Source organism: Crinia signifera, chromosome 4 (genome assembly GCF_055691185.1).
Source record: "Crinia signifera chromosome 4, ASM5569118v1, whole genome shotgun sequence".
Taxonomy (NCBI): domain Eukaryota; kingdom Metazoa; phylum Chordata; class Amphibia; order Anura; family Myobatrachidae; genus Crinia; species Crinia signifera.
Window position 1 is genome coordinate 366453 of NC_139220.1, and position 24120 is coordinate 390572.

At 48.7% G+C, this 24120-nt stretch overlaps 1 protein-coding gene across 1 annotated transcript in view; it reads right to left on the reverse strand.

The window, feature by feature from the left end:
* Window positions 1–3287, reverse strand: part of MGST1 (microsomal glutathione S-transferase 1) — a 47682-nt gene extending 44395 nt beyond the window's left edge. Inside the window, exon 1 of the mRNA XM_083180711.1 lies at window positions 3149–3287. The gene's annotated coding sequence lies outside the window, so the exon portion shown is untranslated. The remainder of the gene's footprint in view (window positions 1–3148) is intronic.
* Window positions 3288–24120: the final 20833 nt, after the last annotated feature.

Here is a 24120-nt window from a genome sequence, read left to right on the forward strand (position 1 = left end):
ATTTCTAAATCGGGTCGGATCGGGCACATCGCATCGCATCGCATGCGACCATCGGATGCGATGCGATGACCCGATTTTTCCATAGGAATCAATGTTAAAATGGACTGAGTCCATTTTAACATGGAATTCAATGGGAAAAAGGGGTCCTCTTCATACCCCTACTATCCAAGTGGGCATGGAGTTGGATATAAACCTGTGGCGAGCGTAGCGAGCCACCGAGCCCGAAGCGTGGCGAGCGTAGCGAGCCCCGCGAGGGGACATAGAATACCGTTCGCTCGCCACGCTTCGGGCTCGGTGGCTCGCTACGCTCGCCACAGGTTTATATCCAACTCCATGCCCACTTGGATAGTAGGGGTATGAAGAGGACCCCTTTTTCCCATTGAATTCCATGTTAAAATGGACTCTGTCAATTTTAACATTGATTCCTATGGAAAAATCGGGTCATCGCATCCGATGGTCGCATGCGATGCGATGCGATATCGCATCGCATCTGATTGTATGCCTTAACTTAAGGCATACAATCAAAAAATCGGGCGCCCAGATAACTCATAAGTACCCAATTTTTTACATTTTGTTTTATACACATTGGCCAGCAGGGGGCCGGGAGCCGCTCATTATATATTCATATATTCACTGCTCCCGATCATTACATATGCACGATCAGTGAATACCCGGTCCCCTGCTGGCTCTCCCGGGGGCAGCTTGTGCTGCCTGGGTCCCGGGGAGCCCTCCTCCCCCCACATACATTCTGGGGCAGGCAGGGGGACTTCCATCTCCCTGCCTGCCGCCGTCCCCCGGCTCCCTGCGGTGTCCGCCGCAGGGGTTTAGAATCGCTATCAGGGGCAGCGAGCCCCTGCGACGTTGAATACGGGGACAGCAGGGGGACAGCGAGGCTCCGGAACACGGCGACTGTGCAGCGAATCCGCGGATTCGCTGCACATTGCCATAAAACTCATTGAATACTGCCCAAAGAATCTATCGTTTACCAAGATGGCCACCACTAGGTCTTCAGCGCACATGTGGCGCTGTGCCACCACAGTCACCAATGTGTTGTAACAGAGGGACCGTCAGATGCACTGCTCGCTGGTGTTACTGTGAGTGCAGCTGTGGAATAGCGGGGCAGACCAATAAAGCCGCAGCGAGTGTGTGTCTCCTACTACTGTATATAATAACTGTACACCACTCAGTAGTACACACATATCTGTAAGCCCCAGTGAGTGTGTGTCTCCTACTACTGTATATAATAACTGTACACCACTCAGTAGCACACACATATCTGTAAGCCCCAGTGAGTGTGTGTCTCCTACTACTGTATATAATAACTGTACACCACTCAGTAGTACACACATATCTGTAAGCCCCAGTGAGTGTGTGTCTCCTACTACTGTATATAATAACTGTACACCACTCAGTAGTACACACATATCTGTAAGCCCCAGTGAGTGTGTGTCTCCTACTACTGTATATAATAACTGTACACCACTCAGTAGTACACACATATCCACAGTTCCATCTGGGATCAGGCTGATTTCCAGTCTCCATCTGGTAGGCCTGAGATCTTACTAACCCCCAGACTGTAGAAATCCTGCGTTTTCCCCCAGTGAAAGCTGCATAATTCATAGTGGGTGACACTGGACCTGGTTTATTTTTATTAGACACATTTCCAATAATAATACTATTGAAAGTATCCAGAAGAAAAATGGATGGATATTTGTCTCACGATATCTAGAAAACATGTTCTGCATGGACTGCAGGTAGAAGTGTAGAACTACTCTATATACAGTGCAGGCACATTGCACAATCCTGGGTACACCTGCCCCCTAACCTCCCCCTCCCCGGGGAATTTGTGTAATCCCCAAGAGAGTTTGGTTCCCATGTTGTACCAACTGCTGCACAGTGCTAGGTATATAATGTAACAGCTTAGTATAGAGAATGTTACTAATAGGAACTGTGTGTGATATAATACACACAGAGCGCACACTATACACTGTGCAGCGCATGGCACCATTACACAATAACTGCACAATGTGTGTGATATACAGTAATACACAGAGCACACACTATACACTGTGCAGTGCACAGCCCCATTACACAATAACTGCACAATGTATGTGATATACAGTAATACACAGAGCACACACTATACACTGTGCAGCGCATGGCACCATTGCACAATAACTACACAATGTGTGTAATATAATACACACAGAGCACACACTATACACTGTGCAGCGCATGGCACCATTACACAATAACTGCACAATGTGTGTGATATACAGTAATACACAGAGCACACACTATACACTGTGCAGTGCATGGCACCATTACACAATAACTGCACAATGTGTGTGATACAATACACAGAGCACACACTATACACTGTGCAGCGCATGGCACCATTACACAATAACTACACAATGTGTGTGATACAATACACAGAGCACACACTATACACTGTGCAGTGCACAGCCCCATTACACAATAACTGCACAATGTGTGTGATACAATACACAGAGCACACACTATACACTGTGCAGTGCACAGCACCATTACACAATAACTGCACAATGTGTGTGATACAATACACAGAGCACACACTATACACTGTGCAGCGCATGGCACCATTACACAATAACTACACAATGTGTGTGATACAATACACAGAGCACACACTATACACTGTGCAGTGCACAGCACCATTACACAATAACTGCACAATGTGTGTGATACAATACACAGAGCACACACTATACACTGTGCATCGCACAGCACCATTACACAATAACTGTACTATGTGTGTGATATACAGTAATACACAGAGCACACACTATACACTGTGCATCGCACAGCCCCATTACACAATAACTGTACTATGTGTGTGATACAATACACAGAGCACACACTATACACTGTGCATCGCACAGCACCATTACACAATAACTGTACTATGTGTGTGATACAATACACAGAGCACACACTATACACTGTGCAGTGCACAGCCCCATTACACAATAACTGCACAATGTGTGTGAGCTGATCCTCAGTAGGTTAAAGAGAGCAGATTCCTCAGTTCAAAGTCTGACAAGAACTCAGAGAAAGCGACAAGAAGGAAGAACAAACCCTGCAGAAAAGAAATGTCACCATTTACCTGGAACCTATTCGATCTGTCCCTGTCCTTTCCACCTGATGGAGTCTGTGGTCAGATCCCTGCCTGTAATAGTAGCACTACACCCTCACTCCTGCACCCTGACTGTGCCCTTCCCCTCTACACCAACACCCCCCCTCTACACACCCTCTCCTCTACTCCCTACAGATCCTCCCTCTTCTACACCAACACTACGCCCCTCTACACACCCTCTCCTCTACTCCCTACACACATTCCTCCTCTCTACACACCCTCCCCTCTACTCCCTACACACCTTCCTCTTCTACACCAACACTACGCCCCTCTACAAACCCTCTCCTCTACTCCCTACACACATTCCTCCTCTCTACACACCCTCCCCTCTATTCCCTACACACCTTCCTCTTCTACACCAACACTACGCCCCTCTACAAACCCTCTCCTCTACTCCCTACACACATTCCTCCTCTCTACACACCCTCCCCTCTACTCCCTACACACATTCCTCCTCTCTACACACCCTCCCCTCTACTTCCTACACACCTTCCTCTTCTACACCAACACTACGCCCCTCTACACACCCTCTCCTCTACTCCCTACACACATTCCTCCTCTCTACACACCCTCCCCTCTACTCCCTACACACCTTCCTCTTCTACACCAACACTACCCCCCTCTACACACCCTCTCCTCTACTCCCTACAGACCCTCCCTCCTCTGCACATACACATTCTTCCTCTCTACACACCCTCCCCTCTACTCCCTACACACCTTCCTCTTCTACACCAACACTACCCCCCTCTACACACCCTCTCCTCTACTCCCTACAGACCCTCCCTCCTCTGCACATACACATTCCTCCTCTCTACACACCCTCCCCTCTACTCCCTACACACATTCCTCTTCTACACCAACACTACCCCCCCTCTACACACCCTCTCCTCTACTCCCTACACACATTCCTCTTCTACACCAACACTACCCCCCTCTACACACCCTCTCCTCTACTCCCTACAGACATTCCTCTTCTACACCAACACTACCCCCCTCTACACACCCTCTCCTCTACTCCCTACACACATTCCTCTTCTACACCAACACTACCCCCCTCTACACACCCTCTCCTCTACTCCCTACAGACCCTCCCTCCTCTACTCCCTACAGACCCTCCCTCATCTGCACCTACACATTCCTCCTCTCTGCACACCCTCTCCTCTACTCCCTACACACATCCCTCTTCTACGCCAACACTACCCCCTCTACACACCCTCTCCTCTACTCCCTACAGATCCTCCCTCCTCTGCACCTAAACATCCCTCCTCTCTACACACCCTCCCCTCTACTCCCTACACACATTCCTCTTCTACACCAACACTACTCCCCTCTACACACCCTCCCCTCTACTCCCTACACACATTACTCTTTTACACCAACATTACTCCCCTCTACACACCCTCCCCTCTACTCCCTACACACATTACTCTTTTACACCAACACTACCCCCCTCTACACACCCTCTCCTCTACTCCCTACACACATTCCTCTTCTACACTAACACTACCCTCCTCTACACACCCTCTCCTCTACTCCCTACACACCATTCCTCTTCTACACCAACACTACCCCCCTCTACACACCCTCTCCTCTACTCCCTACAGACCCTCCCTCCTCTGCACATACACATTCCTCCTCTCTACACACCCTCCCCTCTACTCCCTACACACCTTCCTCCTCTCTACACACCCTCCCCTCTACTTCCTACACACCTTCCTCTTCTACACCAACACTACGCCCCTCTACACACCCTCTCCTCTACTCCCTACACACATTCCTCCTCTCTACACACCCTCCCCTCTACTCCCTACACACCTTCCTCTTCTACACCAACACTACCCCCCTCTACACACCCTCTCCTCTACTCCCTACAGACCCTCCCTCCTCTGCACATACACATTCTTCCTCTCTACACACCCTCCCCTCTACTCCCTACACACCTTCCTCTTCTACACCAACACTACCCCCCTCTACACACCCTCTCCTCTACTCCCTACAGACCCTCCCTCCTCTGCACATACACATTCCTCCTCTCTACACACCCTCCCCTCTACTCCCTACACACATTCCTCTTCTACACCAACACAACCCCCCTCTACACACCCTCTCCTCTACTCCCTACACACATTCCTCTTCTACACCAACACTACCCCCCTCTACACACCCTCTCCTCTACTCCCTACAGACATTCCTCTTCTACACCAACACTACCCCCCTCTACACACCCTCTCCTCTACTCCCTACACACATTCCTCTTCTACACCAACACTACCCCCCTCTACACACCCTCTCCTCTACTCCCTACAGACCCTCCCTCCTCTACTCCCTACAGACCCTCCCTCATCTGCACCTACACATTCCTCCTCTCTGCACACCCTCTCCTCTACTCCCTACACACATCCCTCTTCTACGCCAACACTACCCCCTCTACACACCCTCTCCTCTACTCCCTACAGATCCTCCCTCCTCTGCACCTAAACATCCCTCCTCTCTACACACCCTCCCCTCTACTCCGTACACACATTCCTCTTCTACACCAACACTACTCCCCTCTACACACCCTCCCCTCTACTCCCTACACACATTACTCTTTTACACCAACATTACTCCCCTCTACACACCCTCCCCTCTACTCCCTACACACATTACTCTTTTACACCAACACTACCCCCCTCTACACACCCTCTCCTCTACTCCCTACACACATTCCTCTTCTACACCAACACTACCCTCCTCTACACACCCTCTCCTCTACTCCCTACACACTACCCCCCTCTACACACCCTCTCCTCTACTCCCTACAGACCCTCCCTCCTCTGCACATACACATTCCTCCTCTCTACACACCCTCCCCTCTACTCCCTACACACATTACTCTTCTACACCAACATTACTCCCCTCTACACACCCTCCCCTCTACTCCCTACACACATTACTCTTTTACACCAACACTACCCACCTCTACACACCCTCTCCTCTACTCCCTACACACATTCCTCTTCTACACCAACACTACCCTCCTCTACACACCCTCTCCTCTACTCCCTACAGACCCTCCCTCCTCTGCACATACACATTCCTCCTCTCTACACACCCTCCCCTCTACTCCCTACACACATTCCTCTTCTACACCAACACTACTCCCCTCTACACACCCTCTCCTCTACTCCCTACAGACCCTCCCTCCTCTACTCCCTACAGACCCACCCTCCTCTGCACCTACACATTCCTCCTCTCTACACACCCTCTCCTCTACTCCCTACACACATTCCTCTTTTACACCAACACTACCCCCCTCTACACACCCTCTCCTCTACTCCCTATAGACCCTCCCTCCTCTGCACCTACACATCCTCCTCTCTATACACCCTCCCCTCTATATAGAATCTCTAGTAACTTGTTTTTCAACTCCACTAAAAATGGGGCTGTTTGGTGGGTCCAATGTATCAGTATAGTTTTTTTGGCAATGGTAATGACCACCACCAATAGTCAAAGTTTTGAATCCTTATCAGCACCTAAATCCCAATCCCTAAAGTTCCCACATATACACGCTAAAGGATCAGGTAGTAAATTAGTAGTGAACATAGAGGTAAGAAATTGCACAATTGGAAAAACCACTTTGTGACAAAATTTCCGAATCTTGCCACACTCCCATACACAATGTATAAAGGTCGCATGAGACATCTTGCATTTTAAACATTCTCCTGTTTCTAGAGCAGACATATACTTCCTTTGCGCGGGAGAAATGTAGGCTCTGTGAACCATCCTAATGTGGACTTCTTGTAAATAAGAGGATTGTAAATATCTGAGTGTGGTGTCATAGTGAACTAGGAGGTGAGACAATATGGTAACACTCGGAATAGCTGTAGACCATTTCTGGTTATCTGGTTGTCCAGGCAGCAGGTGCAGCGATAGAGACCATTGGCACATATAACAAGCTCATTTTATACAGGACTGATGAAATAAGTTTAAGAAGGGATATAAAAGAGTTGCCGAATGATTAGATTCCTGGGAGACGGAAGGATTGAATATAATGTCTTATTTGGAGATAAATATAAAAATTATGGGTAGGGAGACCATATTTGGATTGAAGATCTGCAAAAGAGAGGATCTCTCCACCTGTATCAAAAACTTTAGATATAGAGGTTAAGCCCTTTTCTTTCCATTGGGTGAAGCCACTATTTGTAAGTGATGGGGGGAAGGCAGGATTACCCCATATAGTCAGTGGCGTAACTATAAATTTTGCTCCCCCCTGCCAAAAAGTTTGTGGCGTTCCCCCCCCCTGGGCTCCTCTCCAGTGTGTTTCCCCAGCGTGTGGCGTGATGACATCACACGCATAACGGAGAAGCTGAAGCAGGAGAGAGGCAGAGAGACCAGCATACACTGCTGCTTCCCTTGGCTCCGACGCATCCCAGGCCGCCCTAGCACGTCCATCCGCCCGCCCATCCTGTACACAATAGCCGGCTCTGTGTACAGTCAATTGAATCAGTGGGGGAATTTGACATCTCTGCCATGGCCGCACCCGCGCTGCAGCTGACTAGCCTCCGTTGCTCAGTCAGTGGGCAGCGTCAGGCAGCAGCATGTCAGTGCGTCGATCAGGTGCCGGCGCCCACACAGACCCTGTTGCTGCTTGCTCCCCCCAAGCAGCTGCTGGGGCTGCCTTACAGTAGTTACGCCACTGCATACAGTAACATATGGGGAGTAGTAAAAATCTGCACAAAACATTTTGTTAATGGCAATCCACACTTTATATGTATCTGCAAATAATATGTTCTCCGTGATAAATGTAGGTATATCAGCAGATCTAGAATGTAATAATGCATTGGGAGAATAGGTGTAGAATAAGGCAGAGTCCAAGAGGCAATCAGTGTATGAACTAGTTCCGTGAACTAACAAAATATCACGGAAGAATATATAACTAAATCCGGGAATCCCAATCCACCAATTTTCCGAGGTAATCTTAATTTGGCAAATGCAATCCGTGGTCTTTTTCCTTGCCACAAAAACTAAGAGAGAGAGAGAGAAGTGTATTCAATAGTTTGAGATCTTTAGATAGAAGTCGTATAGGGATCATCTGCATAATATAAAAACATTTGGGAAACAATACACTTTTAATGGCAGCTAGCCTTCCTGGGAGGGCAAGAGGAAGGGATTTCCAACCATCTAAATATCGTTTCAATTTATATATAATCGGGATGAAATTCAGTCTACATAAACATGAAAGGTCTGTCGCAATATTAATCCCTAAATATGTGATCGAGGAATATGATATGTGAAAAGGTTGACGAATGGGCAATGAGTTAAAATACGGGGGAGAGCCAGAGAGCGGTAGGATTTTAGATTGGTCAAGGTTGACTTTGTAGCCTGAGATAGAACCAAATGAATGAATGAGTTCAAGGACATCTGGGAGGGACAGGGTGGGATTAGGAAGAAAAAGAATCATGTCGTCTGCATATAAAAAAACTTTAAGTTCTTTATCTCAAACTTTAATACCCTCTATTACAGATTAGTTTTGCAAGGCTATCGCTAGGGGTACTATGGCTATGGCAAATTGTAGAGGGGATAGTGGGCAACCATGTCTTGTGCCTCGTGAAATAGGGAAATGTGAAGAGATGGAACCGTTACAAGATATTTGTGGCGTGATACAAAGTTTCCAGTAATGAAATAAAATCATGGGGAAATCCAAACAAACAAAGAGTTCTGAAAAGGTAGTCCCAATTGACCAGATCGAAAGCTTTCTCTGCGTCGAAAGAGACTATCATTTTTGGGGAGGTGTAATCTGAATGTTGAGAATAGTGTATTGCAGCCAAGATCCTCCGCACATTTACGACAGAATGTCTCCTGACAATGAAACCTGTCTGGTCAGGATGTATTATTTGTGGTAAGTGGAATTTTAATCTATTGGCTATAATCTTAGTAAACAATTTGTAAACATAATTTAATAATTATATAGGTCGGTAAGATCCAGGGAGTAACAAGTCTTTACCCGGTTTGGGGATTAATCTAGTGACTGCCCAATTAAAGTGAAGTGGTACAGAGTAAGTGCTAATGATGTTATTATAGAAAGCCACCAAATTCTCTCCAAACCGAGGCAAGAGTAGTTTAAAAAATTCAGCTGATAGGCCATCAGGGCCAGGGGCTTTGGATGATTTCGATTGTTGTATCACTCTCGTGACCTCTTCAAGAGTGACCGGGTTTGTCAGTGTCACATACACACCTGGTCGCCTCCTCAGATACGTCAATCTGAGCAGCTCCGGCCATGCCTGGGGTTCACTTTGGACACACGAGTCCCCTCTTTGAGGTACACTGCCACCAGCAGGTTTGGACAAATAGCAAGAGAGAGAAGTATGTCCTGGTGTGGTGCACCTAGATGAACTTAACGATTAAAATTTAGCTTTTATTAATATCTTTTAAAGGCGAAATATAAAAACACACAAACAAAACAAAATGTATGTGGATGTGTTTAAAAAGCGGCGGCTCTCTGACTCCACATCCGTTTTAACTAGAGGTAAATATAGTGTGATAGTGTCAATGTAGCTCAAAGTCCCTTCATGCAAATGCGCACATACTAACACCAGTGCGGTGATCAATATAAATATGCACAATTTGGCTGGTGACCACAGCTAATTTCAATAATTAATATATTTAATAGATTATCACTGTGTCACGTGAGACACCGTTACTGCAGGATAGTGTGACTTCTCCGGTTTTTAGAGAGCTGTAGTATCAATCAGTATTTGTGATATTGCCCATGTATCAGCATGGGTATCAAACAATTCTAATATAACATTGAGTAACTCAGACCTCTATTGTATAGGCTAGAATTGCCTTTATTGTGAGGGAGCCTCTATGTTGAAAATTCGTCTATCGTGATAGAAATTCAAATTTGCACAAGGTAGGATTTACTTGCACCTGACCACACAATACAGTATAAAACAAAGTAACGTTGTAGCGTTCTCATCTGGCGTAAAGGGTCCTAAGAACACAAAGTCAGAACTGGGAATATGTATTATTTATTCATAGAAATACTACAGAGCTTTAGGGATAAACATGGTTACAAGATATTACAATGATTTTAAAAATACACACAAGAGAAATATAACTCAGAAATAAAATAAAAGGGAAGAAGGACAGAACTGTATCTTACACCCAAGTACTGGTTTTGTAGGGGGGGGGGATTCCCACCTCAATCAAATGGGTCGCTTCCAGCCAGCTTTCTGTTCCCCCAAGAAGTAACACTCAAGTATTGACAAGAGAAACAGTTATACCTGCAGGCTCCCTCATCCCTCCCACCCTTGGGATTTTGACCCTTTCCCTCCTGGAACTTGTACCTAGATAATGTACAGTATCTTCTACAGTACAAGCAGAAAGTGTCTGCTGTTTTCAAAGTGATTGATCCTCCTTCCTTATCCAATGAGATGCATAGCAGACAGGCTTCACTGATAAGAGATCTGCACTAGAGGAAGGAGACAATCTCTGACCTCTCTTCAGGACCATGGTTTATGAGGGGTCTCAGATCTTATCTGACAATTTACCATCAGGGGATTCTACAGATGGTCACTCTGAGGGAATACAGACTCAACCTCCCTTTAGGTCACATTAAGGTTACACACATAATACAAGACATGCCCTGATCTCCCACATAATAATAGCAGACATGTTTTTACAAACAATACCAGACATACATTGATCTCACACCTAGTAATAACAGGAGGCGTGCTTTATTCATCACCTGATCGGATCGCAACAGTCAGTAATTGTGAAAAGTCGTCAGGGTATTGAGGCTGGGAGGGGAAGATCCACGGGGCGAGGGGATCCCAGTTTCTATAAAGGGGTCTATGTGGATAGGTTTAGAATAAATTGTTAGCTTTATAATTTTTCATGATATCATGATTTCCAACTCAAACTTAATATTTCCAAAACAGAATTTACTTATATTCCCACCAGCCAAGAACAGTTACCATCCCGACATCTCCATCGCTGTTGACAACTCGACAATCTACCCTACCCCACAAGCTCGTTGCTTAGGGGTCATCCTCGACTCTGAACTGTCCTTTCTTCCCCACATTCAATCTGTCTCCAAATCATGTTACATGCATCTAATAAACATATCCAAAATATGACCGTATCTTACACAAGACACTACTAAATCTCTTATCCATGCACTCATTATATCCCGCATTGATTATTGCAATAGTCTCCTAACTGCAGAGCTGGCCCTAGCCTAAATGATGCCCTAGGCAAGATTTTGGCTGGTGCCCCCTAGCACCGCCACTTTTTCCGCCTCTGACCCTTCTCCCCTTTCCCAGCACCATCAACCCTCATAATAGCAGTCATCATTTTGGTGCTCCTACCAGCAATATTTGAAATAGAAACAGTGCACACATTCGGTGCGCAGCCCAAACAGGGGTGTGTTCTTGCTGGGAAGGGGCATGGCCACACAATAGTACCCCCAATTCAAATTATGCCACACAGTAGTGCAACTTTATTCACATTATATCATGTGATGGTGTCCCTTATTCAGTTTACATCACACAGTAGTACCACTTTACCTTATGTACATTACTCCTCACATTATTCACATTATACCCTTAGAAAAAAAATCCTGAGAAAATATTGTATTTTAAGCACCTGCATGGCCAAACTGCAACCAGCACAAAGCAGTGTGTGCTGGGCAGAGGAGAAGAGCTCCAGCTGCTGCTGTCACTTAAGGGGAGGGGGCCCGGGGCCCCCACTGGGCCCTTCCATCAGACTTTGGCCTGGGTAATTTGAACCCCCTACCCCTTTCTCTAGGCACCCCTGATAGTACCACACAGTAATGCCCCTTACACATGACACACATTATTAATGTCCTTATAACCATAATGCCCCTCACACATTATGCCAACCTTTATTAATGCTCTTCATACAAATAATGACACACATAATGCCCCTTACACATATGTCGCACATTATTAATGCCCTTATACACATGACACACTAATGCCTGTTACACATATGTCGCACATTATTAATGCATTTATACATGACACACATAATGCCCCTTACACATATGCCGAACACTATTGCACAACCAACCCACCCGCAGACAGCACTCGCACAGCCGCTAACACTGTGACCTCTGCCTCTGCTTGGATACAGATGTTTCCTCATACATCTTGCCTCAATAGGCCATGCAGCTCCTGGCCAGTTCTGCTAACGTTGGGTGCCCTTTTTTTGATGAAAATTCATCTTATTTGCATTGTTATGACCAGCACACACAAGGAGCTTCCGATGATTAAAATGATATGCAGCATGCCTATATTCTGTGTATGACTGTGGCTGTACCTGCATACAGAATGCGGTTACAGTGATTTCCATGAATACACTATTTCATATGCAGATACAGCCTCACTCACACACAGAATATAGGCATGCTGCATATCATTTTAATCAGCAGAAGCTGCTGATGCCCTTTGGCATTCCAAATGCCCTAGGCAATTGCCTAGTTTGCCTATGCCTAAGGCCGGCTCTGCCTAACTGGTCTTCCCAAGAACAGACTCTCACCACTGCAATCCATTCTAAATGCTGCTGCTAGGCTGATCCTCCTTGTAAGACGCTCATCGTCTGCTGATCCGCTCTGCCAGTCCCTTCATTGGTTGCCTGTATTCAATATGAAACACTTTTACTTGCATATAACGACAGAGCAAATCTACATAGACAAAGTCATAATACAGAACGCGAAAAATAATTGAAAAAAACATAAGTCTTGTAGAATAAAGTGTCAACAAATAACACTTCGTAGTGTTAGACATGTATAATAGGCAGTAGTAGGGCCCCAACCCCACCTAAAGTAGTACCAACTTTCTAAAACGGGTATAAAGATATCATTGCTATGTTGACTTATCACAGTAACTTAGGTAAACAATTTTTTGGTCTAATCTAGTGTTAAGAGACATCTATACTAAGATCTGAGAGGTTGATAGTAAAATACAAAAAGAGGAGATCTCGCTAGCATTCTTATCACCTATATAGCGAACATGAATAAACTAAACAGTCACCATTTTTTCTCCGCTAACTTATAGAATTTCCATGAGCTAAATTCTTGAAGAAACAACAAATCTAAGAGTTACCAGTCGCCATCAGCAGACAGTTGCGTGAGTAGTCCAAGCGACGATTAGAGAAATCAATGCGTGTTTGCAGGAGGATCTGTAATATCTGACGAAGCAGTCAAACTTCTTTCGTCGGCAAGGAAGGCTTCAGCCTCTGCCAGTACGTTGTAATCTTTGTAGGAAATCCCACTGAACAAACGTAGTCATGACGGGTAAATCAATGCAAACTTACGTTGCTCCATAACCAAGCAAATGCCCGGGGGGGAGGTGGTGCTGGCGGTGGCGGGCGGCTCATCTGCTGCTGCTCTTCAGCTGCCGGGTGGAGGGGGAACGGGCGCTGGGAGGCGCTGCTCGCGCATGTGCAGAAGCCCTCCCGCGGCCATTTTTGATATGGGCAAAGTGCTACGGCCGCTGCCCGGCCACCCCAGGGGGGAGTGCAGCCGGCCCCTTTTAACGAGTTTTGGGCCAGCCCACCGGGAAATGTCCCGGTTTCCCGGTGGGCCAATCCGCCCCTGTCTACAGTTCAGGAAACTACAGTAGTTTCTGATTTTATTCTCAGGAAGTGAATTGAAAACTTCTTAAAATCTATTTAAAATATTATTTTGCCATTAAAGTCTCTGTGAAATGTTTCTAATATTTGTGCTGCACCAGTGCTGACAAGCAGGACCACAGCAACACAATGCGTGCGACAAGGCCGATGGCCCAGTTCCGTTCATCTGATCTGACATTTGATACATTTTATGCCACAGTGGCCAGTTTTACAACATCCGTATATCACACACAAGGACTCTGCCATCTGAGAAGTTATGAGCTGTTTATATCTTAGGCACAAAGGCATGTACCAGGGTCTGAGAGAAAGAAGGGGATGGCTGCAGTGGGTTCACATGGAGGGAGCACAAATATATATATATATATACTAGGTGATTCATCGCGCCCTACGGGCGCTCTTCACACCGTCGTAAGGGGCTGCGCCCCCTTAATTTGTGAACATTTGTATATGAGAAAGATGGTTAGAATTGTATGAAAGATGCCCTGTATTGCAACTTGAGTTATAGGTGAAATGTGTTAAATAGAGAGCATATGATGTGGAAGGGGGTGTGTATTGTTTTGTTTAATTAAAAAGCGGTTACAGAGTAAGATGTACATTGATAGTGTGGATGTTACAGTGACATTTGTGGGTGTGGGGGGGGGGGGGGCTGTGTGTGCATGTTGTTTAGGTGTGTGTGTGTGCAATAGTATAGTAGGGTGTTTCTGAGTCAGCGGCTCCCCACTGGCGGAGGTCACGACACAGGAAAACAGGAGGCTGGGTAGTGATAGGGGTGTGTGGGAATAAGGGGGACTAAAGAGGAGGGTGGGAGATACTGTGCAGCTTCTGCCAGTGGGTGAGGGTCCAGCGTGGCAGTACAGGAGTACAGGATGGTGGCCCTGAGTCAGTGTCTCCTCCTACTGGGTGGGAGTTAGGGTGCATGAGAGCAGGAGGCTGGGCTATGAGGCATGATAGGGGCTTGTGGGCAAAACAGCGTCAGCGACTCCCCAGTGGTGGAAGTTACGGTTCAGGAGAGCAGGAAGCTGGGTAGTGATAGGGGTGTGTGAGTATACGGGGGACTAAAGAGGGGCTTAGGGGTGCCGTGAATTGCGGGGGGGTGCCGTGAATCAAGGGGGGGGGCGCAGGTGTCGGCGAATCGCGGGAGAGGTCCGCAAAGCGTGGGAGGGGGCGTGAATTGCGCGAGGGGGGGTTGCGAATCGCAGGATCGCAGGAGGGGGGTGCGCGGGGGGTCCGTGAATTGCGGGAGGGGGGGGGCACGGGGCGCGATGAATCACCTAGTTGGTTATATACTCTTGTAGAAGGATGGTAGGATGTTGCTGTCATTCAGAATGCATTTACATAAACAGTAATAGTAGCAGTAAAAGATCTGACTTAAAACACCTACAGTAAAACAGAACAGGTGTTATATATTATACAAAGAATTGGTTGATGATGTGTAGGTTGACGTGCACATAGTTGTCACTGGAAAAAAATTGCTACACGAAAAAATCAACACAGAAAGTTCAACACATGTAAATGTTGACATAAGTGTGGCACTTCATTGGTGTCCATGTCGACACATGAGAATGAATATGAAAACATTTAAAAAAAAGAAAAATAAATCTTCAAAAACTCATGTCAACCTTTTTCATTGTCGACCATAGCCGTGCCAGTGTTTTGCATGTGCCATTTAATCCTGGGGTTGCCGTGAATCGCGCGCGGAGGTGAGGGGTGTCCGCGAATCACGGGAGGAGGGGTCGTGGGTGGATGCCGTGAATTGCGGGAGGGGGGGTGTGGGTGCCGCGAATCGTGGGGGGGGGGCTGCAGTGAATCGTGGGAGGGTGGGTCGCGGGGGCGGGGGGTTGCCGCAATGACAGGAGGGGGGGTCAGGGGTGGGGAATCGCGGTAGGGGGGGTCGTGGGGGGCACCGTGAACCGCGGGAGGGGGGGCCCGGGGGGTTGGCGCGAATCGTGGGAGGGGGGTCGCGGGGTGCCGCGAATCGCAGGAGGGGGGGTGTCACGGGGTGGGGACGCGAATCGCGGGAGTCACCGGGGGTGCCGCGAATTGCGGGGGGTGTGCTGCAAATTGCTGGAGGGGGGTCGCGGGGGGTGCCGCGAATCGCCACAAGAAAAAATCAACACAGAAAGGTCAACACATGTAAATGTTGACATTAAGTGTGGCACTTCATTGTTGTCCATGTCGACACATGAGAATGAATATGAAAACATTGAAAAAGTGAAAAATAAATCTAGTCAACCTTTTTCATTGTCGACCATAGCCATGTCAGTGTTTTGCATGTGCCATTTAATCGTGGGGATGCCGTGAAGGGGGGGGGGGGGGGAGGGAGGGAGGTGCATACCTCCCAACATGACACATTGCTCTGTTTCTGGACTTTCTTCTTAATTTATGGATTACCATCACCTGTGCTTAAACACCTTTCTTATTAATTACCCTGTTTAAAACAGGTGATGACAATCATAAATTAAGATGGAAGTCCACAAACAGAGCATTCTGTCCCTCCTGGAGAGGGTCATGTTGGGAGGTATGGAGGTGTGGGGCGCTCACCTGGTGTGTCTGGTGAGTAGCTGTGTCTTTGCTGTGTAACATGGAGAGGCAGAGGGTGTCTGGCACTGTCTGTGGGCTCACTGGGCTGGTTCTCTGTCATGTGAGTCAGTCATGTGAGTCAGAGGCTCCACCCAGCATTACAGCTCCAGACACACTTTGAGTGACAGATGTAGCCAAATATATAAGATATATATATATATATATATATATATATATATATACGTGTTTGTACACCTTGACAAAGGGGCTGTTTTGGAGCCTCGAAACGATGGAATAAAACCTTTTTGACACGATTACAAATCCTGCTGAGTGCCGCTGCTTGCTAGCTATCGTCATCTATACTCACCTCCCGGAGGGCACCCAGGTCGTTGGACATTTAAGAGGTTGAGTGCCGGACTGATTGGGACTGTATATATATATATATATATATATATATATATATATATATATATATATATATATATAATCTCATACTTGGATAGATGTGGCACTCACGTCACTGGCATAATAGACGACACGTAGTCATAATTCTTAATCAACGTTTCGGTAATTTATTATACCGTCTTCAGGATATGAAGACGGTATAATAAATTACCGAAACGTTGATTAAGAATTATGACTACGTGTCGTCTATTATGCCAGTGACGTGAGTGCCACATCTATCCAAGTATGCTGTATTGAACCTTCCCTCGCCAGGTTGGTTTATTGGAGGCACCCGCCCAAGTATTTCTGGTTGTTGGAGTGCCGGACTACTACCACTTATATATATATATTGAGTAGTGGCAGACAGATTCACTTTTCATTCGGACCAGAAACGGAATTTTCTGTTCTGCCTTCCACGTTTCCAAGGGACTATTAGATATTGTTGACCCCTATCATTGGACCGGGTCCAACACAGAATTTTTCCCCATTAATCTTAAAACTGAGCAAAACCCCATGACCTTCAAAGATCGGGAATACACCTGGGCGACTTTGACCCTACAAAAGGGATAATTCGGTTAATCATTCCTGTGAAGAGAAGACTACCACAGCCCTCACACAAGATATTAGACGCCTGTCTATATATTGAATTTATCTTAGACATCTGAAATCTACCCCATTGAGGGAGGTCACCATAATCCCAGGAATTTTGGAGCAATACTAGTTGGTAGAAGCATTGTCAAAATCACTACCGATTATCTGAGTCTGCCCCACAGAAGAACATCTTTATTGTCTACGCTAATCTGAGGAAACACATGCTAGCACAAGCATTTTAATATCATAATGTACTAAACCCCTGATGAAGTCTTTTTCAAGACGAAACGCGTCGGGTTGCTTGTATTTCCGAAAAGGATATCATTTCCAGATGTGAAAATTATCTAATAAAAAGCACACTGGTTTTTTAAAAATATTTGTACTGTTTTTGTATTTTGACAAACTATTGGTGGTTAAAAAGCGCTCTCTATACCTCCTTTCTTTCCATTTCTAAACATCGCCTCCCACTAACAGGGGGGGCTATAGAGTAGCTGCTCACTACGTAAGGGCGCACGTGGGGTCATTCTTTTGATATATATATATATATATATATATATATATAAAAATTCTGTAGTTCCGCACTCCCTGCCAACAATGTAACAAGTCGCGGTGCTCCTTTAAGGTGACACAATGTGTCCCAATGTATAGCAGGGTTGGATATTCCAATAAGGGCACTCACCAGTAAATCATGAAAAGTTTTATTCAGGGTACATTACCAATCAGGCATAGTAGTCTACGTTTCGGCCACCAGGTGGCCTTTCTCAAGACAGGTCAGCTTAGACGTCCACACAGTGCAAGAGTCAGGATTCGTATATATAGACTCCTCCTGTGGTGACGTGTGATCCGATGCCGCGTCCTCGCACGTAGCAGTGACAATAATGCTGCAGGAGGCATCTGGTGTGAATTGACGCCTGCTGTTGTGACGTGTGATCCGATGCCGCGTCCTCGCACGTAGCAGTGACACTAATGCTGCAGGAGGCATCTGGTGTGAATAGACGCCTGCTGCGGTGACGTGTGATCCGATGCCGCGTCCTCGCACGTAGCAGTGACATTAATGCTGCAGGAGGCATCTGGTGTGAATAGACGCCTCCTGCAGTGACGTGTGATCCGATGCCGCGTCCTCGCACGTAGCAGTGACACTAATGCTGCAGGAGGCATCTGGTGTGAATAGACGCCTGCTGCGGTGACGTGTGATCCGATGCCGCGTCCTCGCACGTAGCAGTGACACTAATGCTGCAGGAGGCATCTGGTGTGAATAGACGCCTCCTGCGGTGACGTGTGATCCGATGCCGCGTCCTCGCACGTAGCAGTGACACTAATGCTGCAGGAGACATCTGGTGTGAATAGACGCCTGCTGCGGTGACGTGTGATCCGATGCCGCATCCTCGCACGTAGCAGTGTCACTAATGCTGCAGGAGGCATCTGGTGTGAATAGACGCCTCCTGCGGTGACGTGTGATCCGATGCCGCGTCCTCGCACGCAGCAGTGACACTAATGCTGCAGGAGGCATCTGGTGTGAATAGACGCCTGCTGTGGTGACGTGTGATCCGATGCCGCATCCTCGCACGTAGCAGTGACACTTATAATGCTGCAGGAGGCATCTGGTGTGAATAGACTCCTCCTGCGGTGACGTGTGATCCGATGTCGCGTCCTCGCACGTAGCAGTGACACTAATGCTGCAGGAGGCATCTGGTGTGAATTGACGCCTGCTGTGGTGACGTGTGATCCGATGCCGCGTCCTCGCACGCAGCAGTGACACTAATGCTGCAGGAGACATCTGGTGTGAATAGACGCCTCCTGCGGGCATGTGTGATCCGATGCCGCGTTCTCGCACATAGCAGTGACACTAATGCTGCAGGAGGCATCTGGTATGAATAGACACCTGCTGCGGTGACGTGTGATCCGATGCCGCGTCCTCGCACGTAGCAGTGACATTAATGCTGCAGGAGGTACTGGTGTGAATAGACGCCTCCTGCGGTGACGTGTGATCTGATGCCGCGTCCTCGCACGTAGCAGTGACACTAATGCTGCAGGAGGCATCTGGTGTGAATAGACGCCTGCTGTGGTGACGTGTGATCCGATGCCGTGTCCTCGCACGTAGCAGTGACACTAATGCTGCAGGAGGCATCTGGTGTGAATAGACGCCTGCTGCGGTGACGTGTGATCCGATGCTGTGTCCTCGCACGTAGCAGTGACACTAATGCTGCAGGAGGCATCTGGTGTGAATAGACGCCTCCTGCGGTGACGTGTGATCCAATGCCGCGTCCCCGCACATAGCAGTGACACTAATGCTGCAGGAGGCATCTGGTGTGAATAGACACCTGCTGCGGTGACGTGTGATCCGATGCCGCGTCCTCGCACGTAACAGTGACATTAATGCTGCAGGAGGCATCTGGTGTGAATAGACGCCTGCTGCGGTGACGTGTGATCCGATGCCGCGTCCTCGCACGTAGCAGTGACACTAATGCTGCAGGAGGCATCTGGTGTGAATAGACGCCTCCTGCGGGCACGTGTGATCCGATGCCGCGTCCTCGCACATAGCAGTGACACTAATGCTGCAGGAGGCATCTGGTGTTAAAAGACGCCTCCTGCGGTGATGTGTGATCCGATGCCACGTCCTCGCACATAGCAGTGACACTAATGCTGTAGGAGACATCTGGTGTGAATAGACGCCTTCTGCGGTGACGTGTGATCCGATGCCGCGTCCTCGCACGTAGCAGTGACACTAATGCTGCAGGAGGCATCTGGTGTGAATAGACGCCTCCTGCGGTGATGTGTGATCCGATGCCGCATCCTCGCACGTAGCAGTGACACTAATGCTGCAGGAGGCATCTGGTGTGAATAGACGCCTCCTGCGGTGACGTGTGATCCGATGCCGCGTCCTCACACGTAGCAGTGACACTAATGCTGCAGAAGGCATCTGGTGTGAATAGACGCCTCCTGCGGGCACGTGTGATCCGATGCCGCGTCCTCGCACGTAGCAGTGATACTAATGCTGCAGGAGGCATCTGGTGTGAATAGACGCCTCCTGCGGTGATGTGTGATCCGATGCCGCATCCTCGCACGTAGCAGTGACACTAATGCTGCAGGAGGCATCTGGTGTGAATAGACGCCTCCTGCGGTGACGTGTGATCCGATGCCGCGTCCTCACACGTAGCAGTGACACTAATGCTGCAGGAGACATCTGGTTTGAATAGACGCCTCCTGCGGGCACGTGTGATCCAATGCCGCGTCCTCGCATGTAGCAGTGACATTAATGCTGCAGGAGGCATCTGGTGTGAATAGATGCCTGCTGCGGTGACGTGTGATCCGATGCTGCATCCTCGCATGTAGCAGTGATACTAATGCTACAGGAGGCATCTGGTGTGAATAGACGCCTGCTGCGGTGACGTGTGATCCGATGCCGCGTCCTCGCACGTAGCAGTGACACTAATGCTGCAGGAGGCATCTGGTGTGAATAGACGCCTGCTGCGGGCACGTGTGATCCGATGCCGCGTCCTCGCATGTAGCAGTGACACTAATGCTGCAGGAGACATCTGGTGTGAATAGACGCCTGCTGTGGTGACGTGTGATCCGATGCCGCGTCCTCGCACGTAGCAGTGACACTAATGCTGCAGGAGGCACCTGGTGTGAATAGACGCCTCCTGCGGTGACGTGTGATCCAATGCCGCGTCCTCACACGTAGTAGTGACACTAATGCTGCAGGAGGCATCTGGTGTGAATAGACGCCTCCTGCGGGCACGTGTGATCCGATGCCGCGTCCTCGCACATAGCAGTGACACTAATGCTGCAGGAGGCATCTGGTGTGAATAGACATCTCCTGCGGTGACGTGTGATCCGATGCCGCGTTCTGGCACGTAGCAGTGACACTAATGCTGCAGTAGGCATCTGGTGTGAATAGACGCCTGCTGCGGTGACGTGTGATCCGATGTCGCGTCCTCGCACGTAGCAGTGACACTAATGCTGCAGGAGGCATCTGCTGTGAATAGACGTCTCCTGCGGCCACGTGTGATCCGATGTCGCGTTCTCGCACGTAGCAGTGACAGTAATGCTGCAGGAGGCATCTGGTGTGAATAGACGCCTGCTGCGGGCACGTGTGATCCGAATATACGGATCGGCATCGGATCACACGTGCCCGCAGGAGACGTCTATTCACACCTGATGTCTCCTGCAGCATTAGTGTCACTGCTATGTGCGATGACGCGGCATCGGATCACACGTCACCGCAGAAGGCGTCTATTCACACCAGATGTCTCCTGCAGCATTAGTGTCACTGCTACGTGCGAGGTTGCGGCATCGGATCAGACGTGCCCCCAGCAGGCGTCTATTCACACCAGATGCCTCCTGCAGCATTAGTGTCACTGCTATGTGCGAGGACGCGGCATCGGATCACACGTCACCGCAGCAGGCGTCTATTCACACCAGATGCCTCCTGCAGCATTAATGTCACTGCTATGTGCGAGGACGCGGCATCGGATCACACATCACCACAGCAGGCGTCTATTCACACCAAATGCCTCCTGCAGCATTAGTGTCACTGCTACGTGCGGGGACGCGGCATCGGATCACACGTCACCGCAGGAGGCGTCTATTCACACCAGATGCCTCCTGCAGCATTAGTGTCACTGCTACGTGCGAGGACACAGCATCGGATCACACGTCACCGCAGCAGGCGTCTATTCACACCAGATGCCTCCTGCAGCATTAGTGTCACTGCTACGTGCGAGGATGCGGCATCAGATCACACGTGGCCGCAGGAGGCGTCTATTCACACCAGATGCCTCCTGCAGCATTAGTGTCACTGCTACGTGCGAGGACGCGGCATCGGATCACACGTCGCCGCAGCAGGCGTCTATTCACACCAGATGCCTCCTGCAGCATTAGTGTCACCGCTACGTGCGAGGACGCGGCATCGAATCACACGTGGCCACAGGAGACGTCTATTCACACCAGATGCCTCCTGCAGCATTAATGTCACCGCTACGTGCGAGGATGCGGCATCGGATCACACGTGGCCGCAGGAGGCGTCTATTCACACCAGATGCCTCCTGCAGCATTAGTGTCACTGCTACGTGCGAGGACACGGCATCGGATCACACGTGCCCGCAGGAGGCATCTATTCACACCAGATGTCTCCTGCAGCATTAATGTCACTGCTACGTGCGAGGACACAGCATCGGATCACACGTCACCGCAGCAGGCGTCTATTCACACCAGATGCCTCCTGCAGCATTAGTGTCACTGCTACGTGCGAGGACACAGCATCGGATCACACGTCACCGCAGCAGGCGTCTATTCACACCAGATGTCTCCTGCAGCATTAATGTCACTGCTACGTGCGAGGACACGGCATCGGATCACACATGGCCGCAGGAGACGTCTATTCACACCAGATGCCTCCTGCACCATTAGTGTCACTGCTACGTGCGAGGACGCGGCATCGGATCACACGTCACCGCAGGAGGCGTCTATTCACACCAGATGCCTCCTGCAGCATTAGTGTCACTGCTACGTGCGAGGACGCGGCATCGGATCACACGTCACCGCAGGAGGCGTCTATTCACACCAGATGCCTCCTGCAGCATTAGTGTCACTGCTACGTGCGAGGACGCGGCATCGGATCACACGTCACCACAGCAGGAGTCTATTCACACCAGATGCCTCCTGCAGCATTATTGTCACTGCTACGGGCGAGGACGCGGCATCGGATCACACGTCACCACAGCAGGAGTCTATTCACACCAGATGCCTCCTGCAGCATTAGTGTCACTGCTACGTGCGAGGACGCGGCATCGGATCACACGTCACCACAGCAGGCGTCTATTCACACCAGATGCCTCCTGCAGCATTATAAGTGTCACTGCTACGTGCGAGGATGCGGCATCGGATCACACGTCACCACAGCAGGCGTCTATTCACACCAGATGCCTCCTGCAGCATTAGTGTCACTGCTACGTGCGAGGACGCGGCATCGGATCACACGTCACCGCAGGAGGCGTCTATTCACACCAGATGCCTCCTGCAGCATTAGTGTCACTGCTACGTGCAAGGACGCGGCATCGGATCACACGTCACCGCAGGAGGCGTCTATTCACACCAGATGTCTACTGCAGCATTAGTGTCACTACTACGTGCGAGGACGGGTATTTTTCATATGGTCGCCAGCACTAAAGTTGACATGCATTGGGTCGACCACTGAATGTCGACATGGTGTTAGGTTGTCAGGACATTAGATCAACACATGCATTAGGTCGACATGGGCTAGATTGACAGTCAAAAGGACAACATGGAGCTTTTATCCCGAATGTCGACATGGACACTAGAAAAGTCGCCACGCACGCTTCGGGCTCATTCCATCAGCATCAGAGAATGGAGTCGTTGTGCGAGGGGCAGATTCCACCGAGCGGGTGCAGACTGGGGGTGAGAGCGGCTAATCATTAACAGTTATTATTACAGAGCCAGATACTAAGTGCACTTTGTAGTTGGGGGATTAGTATACAGATAACACAGGGACACATAGGGCAAAATGTAATAAGGTGACAGGTTAAAACATGAAAATTTTACCGCAACTTCATTTATTACTTGTGCGAAATGATGCGATTTGCCCCGTCCTCTCCTCGAAGTGATGTAATAACGCTATTTGTATCAGTGGCTAAGGGGGGTGAAGGGGTATCTCATAGAGGTTCTCATCCCTCCGGTTTTGGTTTGAGGGCCACGTGATGTTGGGCTCCTCTCGGACGTTCTGG